This window comes from Manis pentadactyla, chromosome 13 (genome assembly GCF_030020395.1).
Source record: "Manis pentadactyla isolate mManPen7 chromosome 13, mManPen7.hap1, whole genome shotgun sequence".
In the NCBI taxonomy this organism is placed as follows: Eukaryota; Metazoa; Chordata; class Mammalia; order Pholidota; family Manidae; genus Manis; species Manis pentadactyla.
In genome coordinates, this window is record NC_080031.1 from 37,686,701 (window position 1) to 37,699,550 (window position 12,850).

Sequence of the window (12,850 nt, forward strand, 5' to 3'; positions counted from 1 at the left end):
TTTCCTCGGTAGGACCTAAACTCCATGGAGACAAGGGGCTGTCTTCCCATATTCACTCTGTAGCCGCAGCCCTGAGAGCCATGTTGAATGGGTATTTTTGAATGGATGAAAGAATGAATGAAAAAGGAGTAGAAGCAGTGGTGATATCGTGGGGGCCCAGTGGACGTGGGGAGCGGTACCTCCCTCTCCTGATGTGGCCCTCTCACCTGTGTTTGTCTCTTGATGCCTTGTTTCTGAGTTAATTATAATCACATATTTTCTTCCGCTCTGCAGTGAACATCTTTCAGGGCTAAGTGTGCAACTGATCCATCCTGGTGTGTGCACAAAATATAGGTATTTCAAAATTTATGGCTGAATGAGTGCATATGTGAATGGAATGCTAAGCAGCTTTGGCTGCCACAAAGGTCCTTTTTATGTTGCATTAAATCCAGTTTCTTGTGACTAATCCAGATTAAAATCCAGCTTCTTGTGACTGCTATATATTGGTTGAATTTACCAGTTTGGAATAAATAAAGTGTGTTTCCTCTTCCTTTAGACAGCCTTTCAATTAATTGAATGGTTGTGGAGTCTCCTTACACTGTCTCATGGGTAAAGACACATGATTCCTGTAATTGTCCCTCATGTGACTGACTGGTTTCCAGACTCCCTGCCATCAGGTCTCCCTGGGGTGGGAACTCCCTGGCCCCCAGGGGTTGTTCAGACACCATCAGACTATATCTTTAAGTATGGCTTGAGGCCCTGCTTTTATCATCCCTAGGTTCTAAAGCCAGTCTGTGTGGAGTCCAGGGAACCATAAAATGAGGACTGAATCTTTCACTGGAGCTAACTTCCATGTGAACCATGAGGCACTTCCCTGCCCAGCATGACGAGTGACACTGGGCTTGTTAAATGAGCTGCATTCTGCAGAGAGTTGTACTTACTACTTTTGGACAACAGTGCAGTGGGAGATGACTGGCAAGAGCCTCTGTTTCTCAACCTCTGAGTTTTAACACATGAAGATAATAAATAAGGGTTAGTCTACCACTTGGGTGGAGGCAGAGAGAAGTAGCCTTTTTAGCACCACTAAGTGGAAGGGCCTTTTGGTAAGGTGTTTGGCTGAAACTTTTCATTGCCTTCACCCCTTGGGCCCAGGCTATGTGGGGAGTTCATTAGCTCAAACCTCAGGTTTCAGTCAGAGGGAGGAACTGGCCTCCCAGGAGCAAGGCCATTATCCTTGTAGTTAACCCAGCAGGGACCATTAAAAATATATATTCAGATATAACTAACATACACCAAAATACACAGATCTTAAGAATTCAGTTAGAAGAGTTTTGACAGTTTTTAGACACCTAAAACTGGGCAATCACTACTCAAAATAAGAGAGAGAACATTTCCATTACCCCCCCTCCGTGTCCCTTTCCAATCAAATCCACAGCCCTCTTACCCACTTTCTGATGTCCAGCACTATGAATTTGTATTTTCTCAGACTTCACATAAATGGAATCATACAGTAGGCATGTACTTTTTTAGTATACAAATTTGTCTTAATTAAGGTACATATAATAAAAAGTACAAATCTGAGTGTACACCTTGATGGATTGTGACATGTGCACACTTGTGCAACAACCACCCAGATCAAGATGTCAAACATTCTCACTGACTCTTTTTCCCCTCCGCCTATTTCACACTTGCTCCCTCCCAGCTTCCCTGTGGCAACCGCTAGTCTTTTCTCTGTGCTTATGAGTTTATTTCTATTTTGTTTTTTAGATTCTACATATAAGTGAAATCACGGTATTTGTCTTTGATTTGTTTCACTTAGCATAGTTCCCTCTAGGTCCATTTTGCTCACTGCATTTTGCTCCCTCTAGGTCCTGTTGCTCATAGCAAGATTTCATTATTTTTTGACTGAGTAATATTCCATTGTGTGTGTATATATATATATATATATATATATATATATATATATTACATCTTTATCCATCTATAAATGGACATTTATGTTGCTTCATATCTTGGCTATTGTAAATAATACTGCAGGAAACATAGGCATGCATATATCTTTTAGAATTATTGATTTTGTTTTCTTTGGGCAAATTCCCAGAAGTAGAATTACTGGGTTGTATGGTATTTCTATTTTTAGTTTCTTGGGAAACCACAGTGGCTGCAGAGCAGTGTGTGAGGGCTCCCGTCCCCTGAGTCCCTGCCGACACTTGTAATTTCGTATCTTGTTGATGCCGGCCACTCTGACTGGTGGGAGGTAATATCCCATTGTGGTTTTACGTTTCCCTAATGAGTCGTGATGTTGGGCATCTTTTTATGTGTCAGCCATTTGTACGTCTTCTCTGGAAATCAGATTGTTTATGTTTTTTTTGGTGTTGAGTTGTATGAGTTCTTTGTATATTTTGGGTATTTGCCCTTTATCAGATATATCATTTGCAAATGTCTTCTCCCATTCAGTAGGTTGCCTTTTTTGTTTTGTCAATGGTTTCCTGTGCTGTGCAGAAGTTTTTTAGCTTGATGTACGTCTATTTGTTTATTTTTGGTTTTGTTTCCCTTACCTGGGGAGATATATGCAGAAAAAATTATGAATGCTGATGTTCAAGAGTGTGCTGCTGATATTTTCCTCTAGGATTTGTATGGCTTCGGATATTATATTTAGGTCCTTAATCCATTTTGAGTTTGTATTTGTGTAGCAGTAAATACTCTTTTGTGTCTCTTCTTTTACCCAAAATAATGTGTTTGAAATTCTACCATGTTGTATGAATCACTGGTTCATTCTTTTTTAATGCTAAATAGTATTTCGTTTCATGAATATGCTGTAATTTATTTTCCATGAACACTTAGGTTGCTTAAGGTTTCAGCTATTACAAATAAAAGCTGCAATGAATATTTCTGTACAAGTCTTTGTACATGAGGTTTTCACTCCTATTATGTAGGTATCTAGAGTGATTGTATATTTAACCTGATGAGAATTGGCAGTTTTCCAAAATGATTATCCCATGTTATACATGCTTCCAGCAATGTCTGAGAGTTCTGGTTAATTCCACAACATTTAATGATTTCAGTCTTTTAAATTTTAGCCTTTCTAGTGGAAATGTAGCACTATGTCACTGTGGTTTTTCATTTATGTTTTCTTATGACTAACAATGTTGAGCACTTTCTCACATGCTTATTGGCTACCTGTATATCTCCTCTGTTGAAGTAAATTTTTAGGTCTTTTGCCCACTTTATAAATTAGATTGTCTTTTTATTCTTGATTTGTGGGTTTTCTTTATATATGATGGATTTGTCACATGTGTGCTGTAAATAGTTTCACCCAGTCTATGGACTATCTATCATTTTCTTAAAGGTGTCTTTTGATGAGGAGAAATGTTTAATTTTGATAATATCCTTTTTTTCTGTTACCGTTAGTGGTGGGAGATCTAATGTTCATGTGAGAGAAAATATAGTAGGTATAGGAGCCCAGAAAGAATCTGGGATAATTGGGAGTCAGGTGGGAGTGGCAGAACCTTCACTTTTTAAGTATACAACAGCCCTGAAGCTTGGTGCTTTGAAAAGACACAAGGTTAGTAAGTGACTAATCAGGACCTCCAGATTTGAGCTCTGGCCTCAGCCATTTATTTACTAATTGAGAAACCAATCCATTCATCTGTAAAATGGGGGGTAATCATGCCTGCTCAGCTGACATCATAATGGACTTTGAATAATAGGATGTGAGTAATCTCTGAAAGCCATAAGGTGCTGAACAAGGTGTCTTGGGTGTCAAGGTATCAGTAACTACCACTATTACTGCCATCTGCCTCACCACAGTCCATTACCCTGCTTGTGTGGAGTCTTATCTACTCCCCACCCCTCATTTCTGAGCATTTTTGCAGCTTTCTTGGGGGACAGGTAGAAAGGAAAGACTGCCAACTTAGATCCATCTCCTGTTAACTTAAGTTCCCAGAGAAAGTCCTTGAGGAGTATGGGTCCCACGGGACTGTGTGCTGGGCCCTGAGCTCCGCCTGGGGCGGGCCACCTGGAGGCCTGAGAAGGCTACCAGGGCGGGGATCCCCAGGGGACAGCTCCCCGAGCAAGCTGCCTGAGGCGTCAGACCTTCTCACCTCTGATGGCTCTTTTCATTATTTTCTCCCTGCCCGTCCCAGTTTTTAACTTACTTTCCCACCAAAAAAAAAAAAACCCCTCAGGAACAGACCTTGTTTTCCCCCAAGGTCACATACTAAGGTCATGAATTATAGCTGAGTGTAAAGGATGCTGCTGATACGGCCATTAGCCTGTGCGGTTCTGTAATAGGCTTTGTTTTAATGTTGAAAATTATGTTGAAAATTATGAGAGGGCCAAGTAGTTGGGGACCCTGACAGGGGGTTCCTGTTTATTAGTGTCAGTGTATTTGAGAAAAGCTATGTGGTGGGCAATTTTTTTTTCTTGCTTCAAAGCACAGTCCTTCTTGGAAGGAGCCAAGGAAGCAGGCAAGGAACCTCCTTACGCAGCAGGTTGTCGGTCTGTGATGGGGGTGATCGGTTTTCCAAGTTCGGGAGACTCCCGTTATGCCCCTGCCGAGCTGGGGGCTCAGGACTCCTTAGACCCGGAAGTGTCAAGCTGGGCATCACACGCCTGCCACGGCCGGCCACGCAGCCACCACCGGCCGAACCCGGAGGGCCCACTGGACAGCGGCCACCCCCGAAGCTTTCCCCTCCGGGCTCGGCCTGAGAGCGCAGGGATTTCTGTTCTCCTCCAGGAGAAGCTTACACAGGATAGAAGCTAAGACACCCAGCAGTCTTGTTTTTCATATCTTCCGAGTTACGGAGGAGCTGGAGAAACTCCAGACCAAATATTCCGACTGAGGCCCTGCCCCCAGCCTGACGGGCACGCCTGGGAAGGCCCGCGGCCTGCAGCGAGGTCCTGGGGGAGGGAGAAGTGAGGGCAGGGGCCCAGGGGGCGGCTCGCAGCCCTGACCTGGCTCGAGCATCGCTGAGCAGCGAGTCCGGCGGAGAGAGGGCGCTAAGGGAAACGACAGGATCACGAAGGCTTCGGAGCAGAAGCTGTCTGTGTGCCCTGTGCGGATCTCAGATGAGGGCGGGGAGGTGGGGGGAGGTGGCAGGATAAGAAGCCAGCGGCTGGGTGTCATGTTACAAAGTTGAAAGGAAGTGGAGAAACCAGGACATGCAAGAGAAAGATCAGAGAGAACTATTATTATGCAATATGCGCACTGCGGACAGACAGGCGGCACTGGCCCTTCATCTTTCTTACCCTCAGATTCCAAGAAAGCCTCTGTTGAAGCCTGGTCAGTCACACCCAGGCACGGGCTGGCATGAACAGCAAAGTCCTGGCAAATCCCACTCTGGACAAGAGGGTAAACTTGGGAAACAGCTCAGACTCTTTCAGGTTAAGGAACGGACACACTCAGCCCCGTGCTAGTGTCAACTTCTCAAACTGAGCTCCCTTCTCCAACCAAGTCTCTACACCAAGCCGCCAGCCTCCAAAGCAAGCACCACAGACTAACCGTGTGAACGTGGGGCTGCGGCCTGTCAGCACCAAACGCTGTGCACAAGGCCCCAACCTGCCCCAGTACTCGGCAGGCACTGCCTGGGCTCCTGCCAAGTCGAGCTGGGTTAAAAGTCAAAACCCAGTTCATCAAGGAGGTTCTTTGTATGACGGCGATCCAACCAGTTGTTGACATCAGTGTCATATGGCACCGAGAGCTGTTTTGACTGAAATCAGCTACTCTGACCTAATGTGTAGCCCATAGCCTGCACTTGACACCACGTGGAGGGAAGGGAGAGCTGAACGTAAGAGAATTCCACAGACCCAGACGGCGGCAAACATGACCAACGCAGCCGAGTCCCGGGTACGTTTTCTAGACAGGAACACTAGGGGGTGCCAGAGTCGGGTATTTCCCTTTGCCCTTATGGAAAGGTAGAGTGGGCTGGAGTTGAGTATGGCCATTTCCCTAGGTTGGTTAGACTCTGGTGAAAGTAGGTTAGACTGTGGTAGAGTAGTTTTCCTTGAGGGCAGGCTTGCTAAAAAGAGCAGAATGCTCTGGCCATATTTCAAAACGTCAACTTCTCTCCTTGCTGGAAGCATGAAGGGATCTTCCTGTGATCTTCACTGTGAGAACCTGGTAGTGTTCCTGGAGGTAAAACTCACAAAACTGCGGTGGCCCCATAAGATTGGGCACCCTAGAGCTTGTAACCCCCCAACGGGTCTGCACTCAGCTTCTAGCAATCTATCAATGACATTTTAGGTTTACCAATTTAAGACTGGTTCCTGCAGAGATTTCTGTTTCTGGGCTTTTTTACTTGGTAAACTGTGATTCTCTGGATCCACTTGTATGTCTTTAATTTTGGAGACAACAGTCTTCCCTATGACCTCCATTCTTTGATGGGTCTGAGAGGAGTTAATTTTGTTTGCTCAGCTTTTTTCTTGTGAGGATGGGAGCAATGGTTTTCAGGTTCCTTACATGCATGACCAGACTTTTTTTTTACTGTTGAGTTTTGAGAGTTCTTTATATATATATATATTCTAGATAGATACAGGTCTTTTGCCAAATATGTGATTTCCAAATATTTTCTCCCAGTTGGTAGCTTCACATCATCTTTATACATTCTTTCACAGAGCAATTCCAATGAATTCCAATTTATCACTTTTTCAGTTTATAAATCACACTTTAAGTAAGTGTCAAATCTAAGAACTTTATGCCTAGCTCTAGACCTGAAGAACTTTACCTGTTCTATTTCTTAAAGATCTTATTGTTTAAAATTTAAGTCCAGATCCATTTTAAATTAATTTTTTAATAAGGTGTGAGTTTTATGGAGAGGTTCTATTTTTGCCTTTGGATGTCCAAATACTCTGGTACTATTTGTAGAAAAGGCTACCCTACCTCTGTTGAATTCTTTTTGCACCTTTGTCAAAAATCAGTTGACCATGTTTGTGTGGCTATTTTTCTGGGTTCCCCCTTCTGTTCTATTGAGCTATTTACATTTCTCCATCAATACTATACTGCCTTGATTGCTATAGTTAAATGTAAGTCTTAGAACTGGATAAATTGACTCTTCCCACTTTATTCTTTTTTGTCAGGATTATTTTAGCTATTCTATTGCTTGTACCTTTCATATATTTTTAGAAGTTTGTCTATAAAAATCTTTGCTGGGATTTTGCATTAAACCTATATATCAATTTGGGAATAGCTGACATTTTTACTGTGGTGAGTCTTCCAATCCATGAACATTGCATCTCTCTCCAATTGTTTAGATCTTACTTGATTTCTTTCAGCAGAATTTCATCAACATTTTGTAATGTCCCGAATACCTATGCTATACATATTTTGTTAGATTTATATCTAAGTATTTCATTTTCTTTGGAGTGTTCATAAATAGTATTGCTTTTAATTTTCTGCATATTATAGCATTATGCAAAAATATACATACACAAAATATACATATAAAAATGAATTCTATATGTTCATTTCGTATCCTGTAACCCTGCTAAACTCAGTTATTGGCTCTAGGAGTTTTCTTTTTTTGTATTTACAGTCCTGGGAAATTTCTATGTAGACAATTATGTACCTCATGTCATCTGCAAATAGTTTTATTTCTTCTTTTCCAATCTGGATGTTTTTTTTTCTTTCTTTATTCCATTGGCTATGCCTTCTAGTAGTATGCTGAATAAGAGAAGTAGGAGCAAACATCCTTGCTTTCTTCCCAATCTTAGAAGAAAGCATGTAGTCTTTCATCAAATATGTTGTTAGCTGTAGACTTTTTGTAGATGTTAAATTGAGGTCATTACCTTCTCATTTATTATCTGAGAGTCTCTCTTTTTTTAAAATCAAGAACAGGTGTTGGATTTTGCCATATATTTTTGTGTCGATTGATATTACGATTTTCCATCGTTAGCCTATTGATCTGGTAGATTGATTGGTTTTCAAATGTTGAACTGCCCTGAATACCTAGAAAATAATTCCACCTGATTATATTGTATAATTCTTTTTTTTACATTATTGGATTTGCTTTGCTTTTTTTTTGAGGATTTTGCCATCTAAGATCATAAGAGACATTGGTCAGTCATTTTCAGTTTTCGTACTGTCTTTGGTTTTCTTATCTGAGGGTAATACTTTCTTTTGAGAGTAACACTGTCCTCAAAACTGAGCTGGAGGTGTTCTCTCCTTTTCTGGAAGACATTGTGTAAAACTGATGTTAATTTTTTTACTGTTTTTTATAATTTTCCAGTGAAACCATCTAGGCCTAGAGGTTATACCTTCAGGATTATTTATTTATTATTTTTATTCTCAGTAGCTTTTAAGTTGTGAATTCAATCTTTTTATTATTAAGGTATTATTGATATACACTCTTATGAAGGTTTCACAAGAAAAACAATGTGGTTACTATATCACCCATAATATAGAGTCCCCTCCCCATACAGTGACTGTCCATCAGTTTAGTTGTTCCTTCAGTTTTGCTTTGTTGTTATACTCCACAAATGAGGGAAATCATTTGGCACTTGCCTTTCTCTGCCTGACTTATGTCACTGAGCATAATATCCTCCAGCTCCATCCATGTTGTTGCAAATGGTAGGTTTGTTTCTTTCTTATGGCTGAATAGTATTCCATAGTGTATATGTACCACCTCTTCTTTATCCATTCATCTACTGGTGGGCACTTAGGTTGCTTCCATATCTTGGCTATTGTAAAAAGTGCTGCGATAAACATAGGGGTGCACCTGTCTTTTTGAATCTGAGATCTTGCTTTCTTTGAGTAAATTCCTAGGAGCGGAATTTCAGGGTCAAATGATTTTTCTATTTTTAGTTTTTTGAGGGACCTCCATACTGCTTTCCACAATGGCTGAACTAGTTTACATTCCCACCAGCAATGTAGGAGGGTTCCCCTTTCCTGCATCCTTGCCAGCATTTGTTGTTCCTAGTCTTTTGGATGTTGGCCATCCTAACTGGTGTGAGGTGATATCTCATTGTGGTTTTAATTTGCATTTCCCTGATGATTAGTGATGTGGAGCATCTTTTCATGTGCCTATTGGCCATCTGAATTTCTTCTTTGGAGAATTGTCTGTTCATATCCTCTGCCCATTTTTTAATCGGGTTATTTGCTTTTTGGGTGTTGAGGTGTGTGAGTTCTTCCTATATTTCGGATGTTAATCCCTTATCCATGGGATATGGGTTTACAATGTTTATGTTGTTTACAAAAATATTCCCCCATTCTATAGGATGGCATTTTGTTCTGCTGATAGTGTCCTTTTCTGTACAGAAGCTTTTTAGCATGATGTAGTCCCATGTGTTCATTTTTGCTTTTGTTTCCCTTGCCTGAGGAGATATGCTCAGGAAAATGTTGCTCATTCAAGAGATTTTTGCCTATGTTTTCTTCTAAGAGTTTTATGGTTTCATGACTTACATTCAGTTCTTTGATCCATTTTGAGTTTACTTTTGTGTATGGGCTTAGACAGCAATTCAGTTTCATTCTCTTGCATGTAGCTGTCCAGTTATGCTAACATGGGTTGTTGAAGAGGCTGTCATTTTCCCATTGTGTATCCATGACTCCTTTATTATATATTAACTGACCATATATGCTTGTGTTTATATCTGGGCTCTCTAATCTGTTCCATTGGTATATGGGTCTGTTCTTCTGCCTGTACCAAAGTGTCTTTATTACTGTGGCTTTGTAGTAGAGCTTGGTCGGGGAGCATAATCGCCCCAACTTATTCTTCCTTCTCAGGATTGCTTTGGCTATTCCAGTCTTTTGTGGTTCCATATGAATTTTAAAACTATTTGTTCTAGGTTGTTGAAGAATGCTATTGGTATTTTGATAGGGATTGTATTGAATCTGTAGATTGCTTTGGGCAGGATGGCCATTTTGACAATATTAATTCTTCATATCCATGAGTATGAGATGTATTTCCATTTACTGGTATCTTCTTTAATTTCTCTCTTGAGTGTCTTGTACTTTTCAGAGTATAGGTCTTTCACTTCCTTGGTTAGGTTTATTCCTAGGTATTTTTTTTTTTGATGCAACTGTGAATGGAATTATTTTCCTGATTTCTCTTTCTACTAGTTCACTGTTAATGTATAGGAATGCAATAGATTTCTGTGTATTAATTTTGTATTCTGCAACTTTACTGAATTCAGATATTAGATCTAGTAGTTTTGGGGTGGATTCTTGAGGGTATTTTTATGTACAATATCATGTCATCTGCGAACAGTGACAGTTTAACTTCTTCCTTGCCAATCTGGATGCCTTTTATTTCTTTGTGTTGTCTGAATGCCGTGGCTGGGACCTCCAGTACTATGTTGAATAGAATGGGGAAAATGGGCGTCCTTGTCTTGTTCCCAATCTTAAAGGAAAAGTGTTAAGCTTCTTGCTGTTAAGTATGACGTTGGCTGTGGGTTTGTCATATATGGCCTTTATTATGTTGAGGTACTTGCCCTCTATACCCATTTTGTTGAGAATTTTAATCATGAATGGATGTTGAATTTTGTCAAATGCTTTTTCAGCATCTATGGAGATGATCATGTGGTTTTTGTCCTTTTTGTTGATGTGGTGGGTGATGTTGGTGAATTTTCTAATGTTGTACCATCCTTGCATCCCTGGAATAAATCCTACTTGATCATGATGGATGATCTTTTTGATGTATTTTTGAATTCGGTTTGCTAATATTTTGTTGAGTATTTTAGCACCTCTGTTCATCAGGGATGTTGGTCTGTAATTTTCTTTTTTTGTGGTGTCTTTGCCTGGTTTTGGTGTTAGAGTGATGCTTGCCTCACAGATTGAGTTCGGAAGTACTCTCTCTGTAATTTATTTCTAGTTTCATATCTTTGTCGTCTGAGAAGCTGGTTGGTACAATTTCAATCTTTCTGAATTTCCTGAGGGTATTTTTGTGGCCTAATATATGATCTACCCTTGAAAATGTTCCATGTGCACTTGAGAAGAATGTATATCCTGCTCTTTTTGGGTGGAGTGTACTGTATGTCTGTTAGGTCCAACTGTTCTAAAGTGTTGTTTAGTGCCTGCCTTTGTCTGCTTATTTTCTGTCTGGTTGATCTGTCCTTTGGAGTGAGTGGTGAGTTGAAGTGCCTTAAAATGAATGCATTGCCTTCTATTTCCCCCTTTAATTCTATATTTGTTTCATATATGTAGGTGCTTCTATGTTGGGTGCATAGACATGTATAATGGTTATATCCTCTTGTTGGACTGACCCCTTTATCATTATGTAATGTGCTTCTTTGTCTCTTGGTACTTTCTTTGTTTTGAAGTCTATTTTGTCTGATACTAGTACTGCAACACTTGCTTTTTTCCTCCCTATTAGTTATATGAAATATCTTTTCCATCTGTGTATGTCTTTGGGTTTGGAGTGACTCTCTTGTAGTCAGCATATAAATGGGTCTTGTTTTTTTTATCCATTCAGTGACTCTATGTCTTTTGATTGGTGCATTCAGACCATTTACATTTAGAGTGATTATCAATAGGTATGTACTTACTGCCATTGCAGGCTTTAGATTCATGGTTACCAGAGGTTCAAGAGTAGCTTCCTTACTTTCTAACAGTCTAATTTAACTCACCTAGTATGCTATTACAAACACAATTTAAAGGTTTTTTTCCCCCTCCTTTTTCTTCCTCCTCCATTCTTTATATATTAGGTATCATATTCTATACTCTTTCTCTATCCCTCGACTGACTTTGTGGGTAGTTGATTTAATTTTGCATCTGCTTTTAGTAAGTAGTTTTCCTACTTTCTTTACTGTGGTTTTATATCCCCTGGTGACAGCTATTTAGCCTTAGGAACACTTCCGTCTATATCAGTTCATCCAAAATACCCTGTAGAGGTGGTTTGTGGGACGTAAATTCTCTCAGTTTTTGCTTATCTGGAAATTGTTTAACCCCTCCTTCAAATTTAAATGATAATCTTACCGGGTCGAGTATTCTGGTTCGAGGTCCTTCTGTTTCTTTGCATTAAGTATATCATCCCATTCTCTTCTGGCCTGTAAGGTTTCTGTTGAGAAGTCTGATGACAGCCTGATGGGTTTTCCTTTGTATGTGATCTTTTTTCTCTCTCTGGCTGCTTTTAATAGTCTGTCCTTATCATTGATTTTTGCATTTTAATAATTATATGTCTTAGTGTTGTCTTCCTTGGGTCCCTTGTGTTGGGAGATTTGTGTACCTCCATGGCCTGAGAGACTATCCTTTTTCCCTGATTGGGGAAGTTTTCAGCAATTACCTCCTCAAAGACACTTTCTATCCCTTTTTATCTCTCTTCTTCTTCTGGTATCCCTATAATGAGAATATTCTTTGGTTTGGATTGGTCACACAGTTCTTTCAGTATTCTTTCATTCCTAGAGATCCTTTTTTCTCTCTGTGCCTCAGCTTCTTATTATTCGTCTTCGCTAATTTCTATTCCATTTACCATCTCTTCTACTATATCTAATCTGCTTTCAAATCCCTCCATTGTATGTTTCATTTCAGATATTGTATTCCTTAATGATTGAATCTCAGTCCTGATTTCATCCTTTAGTTCTTCAATATTTTTCTGTACCTCCATGAGCGTGTTTGTGATTTTTATTTTGAAATCTCTTTCAGGAAGACTGATGAGTTCAGTTTCACTTGGCTTTTTTTCTGGTGTTTGTGGGATTTTGGTTTGAACCAGGTTCCTTTCACGTTTCATATTTGTATGTGGCACCCTTTAGTGCCCATAATCTCTACTCTCTGGAGCTGCTCAGCTGCTGGAGTGATGTAGGGGGTCACAGGAGAGCAGCGCAGGTGCCTGAGGGGAGGAGAGAGCTGTTTTCTCTTTCCCGGCTGCTGTTCCTGTCTTCACTGACAGAACCAGTGGGCCAAGTGCACTGGTTTAAGTGTCTATGTTTTGTGTTTGTAGCT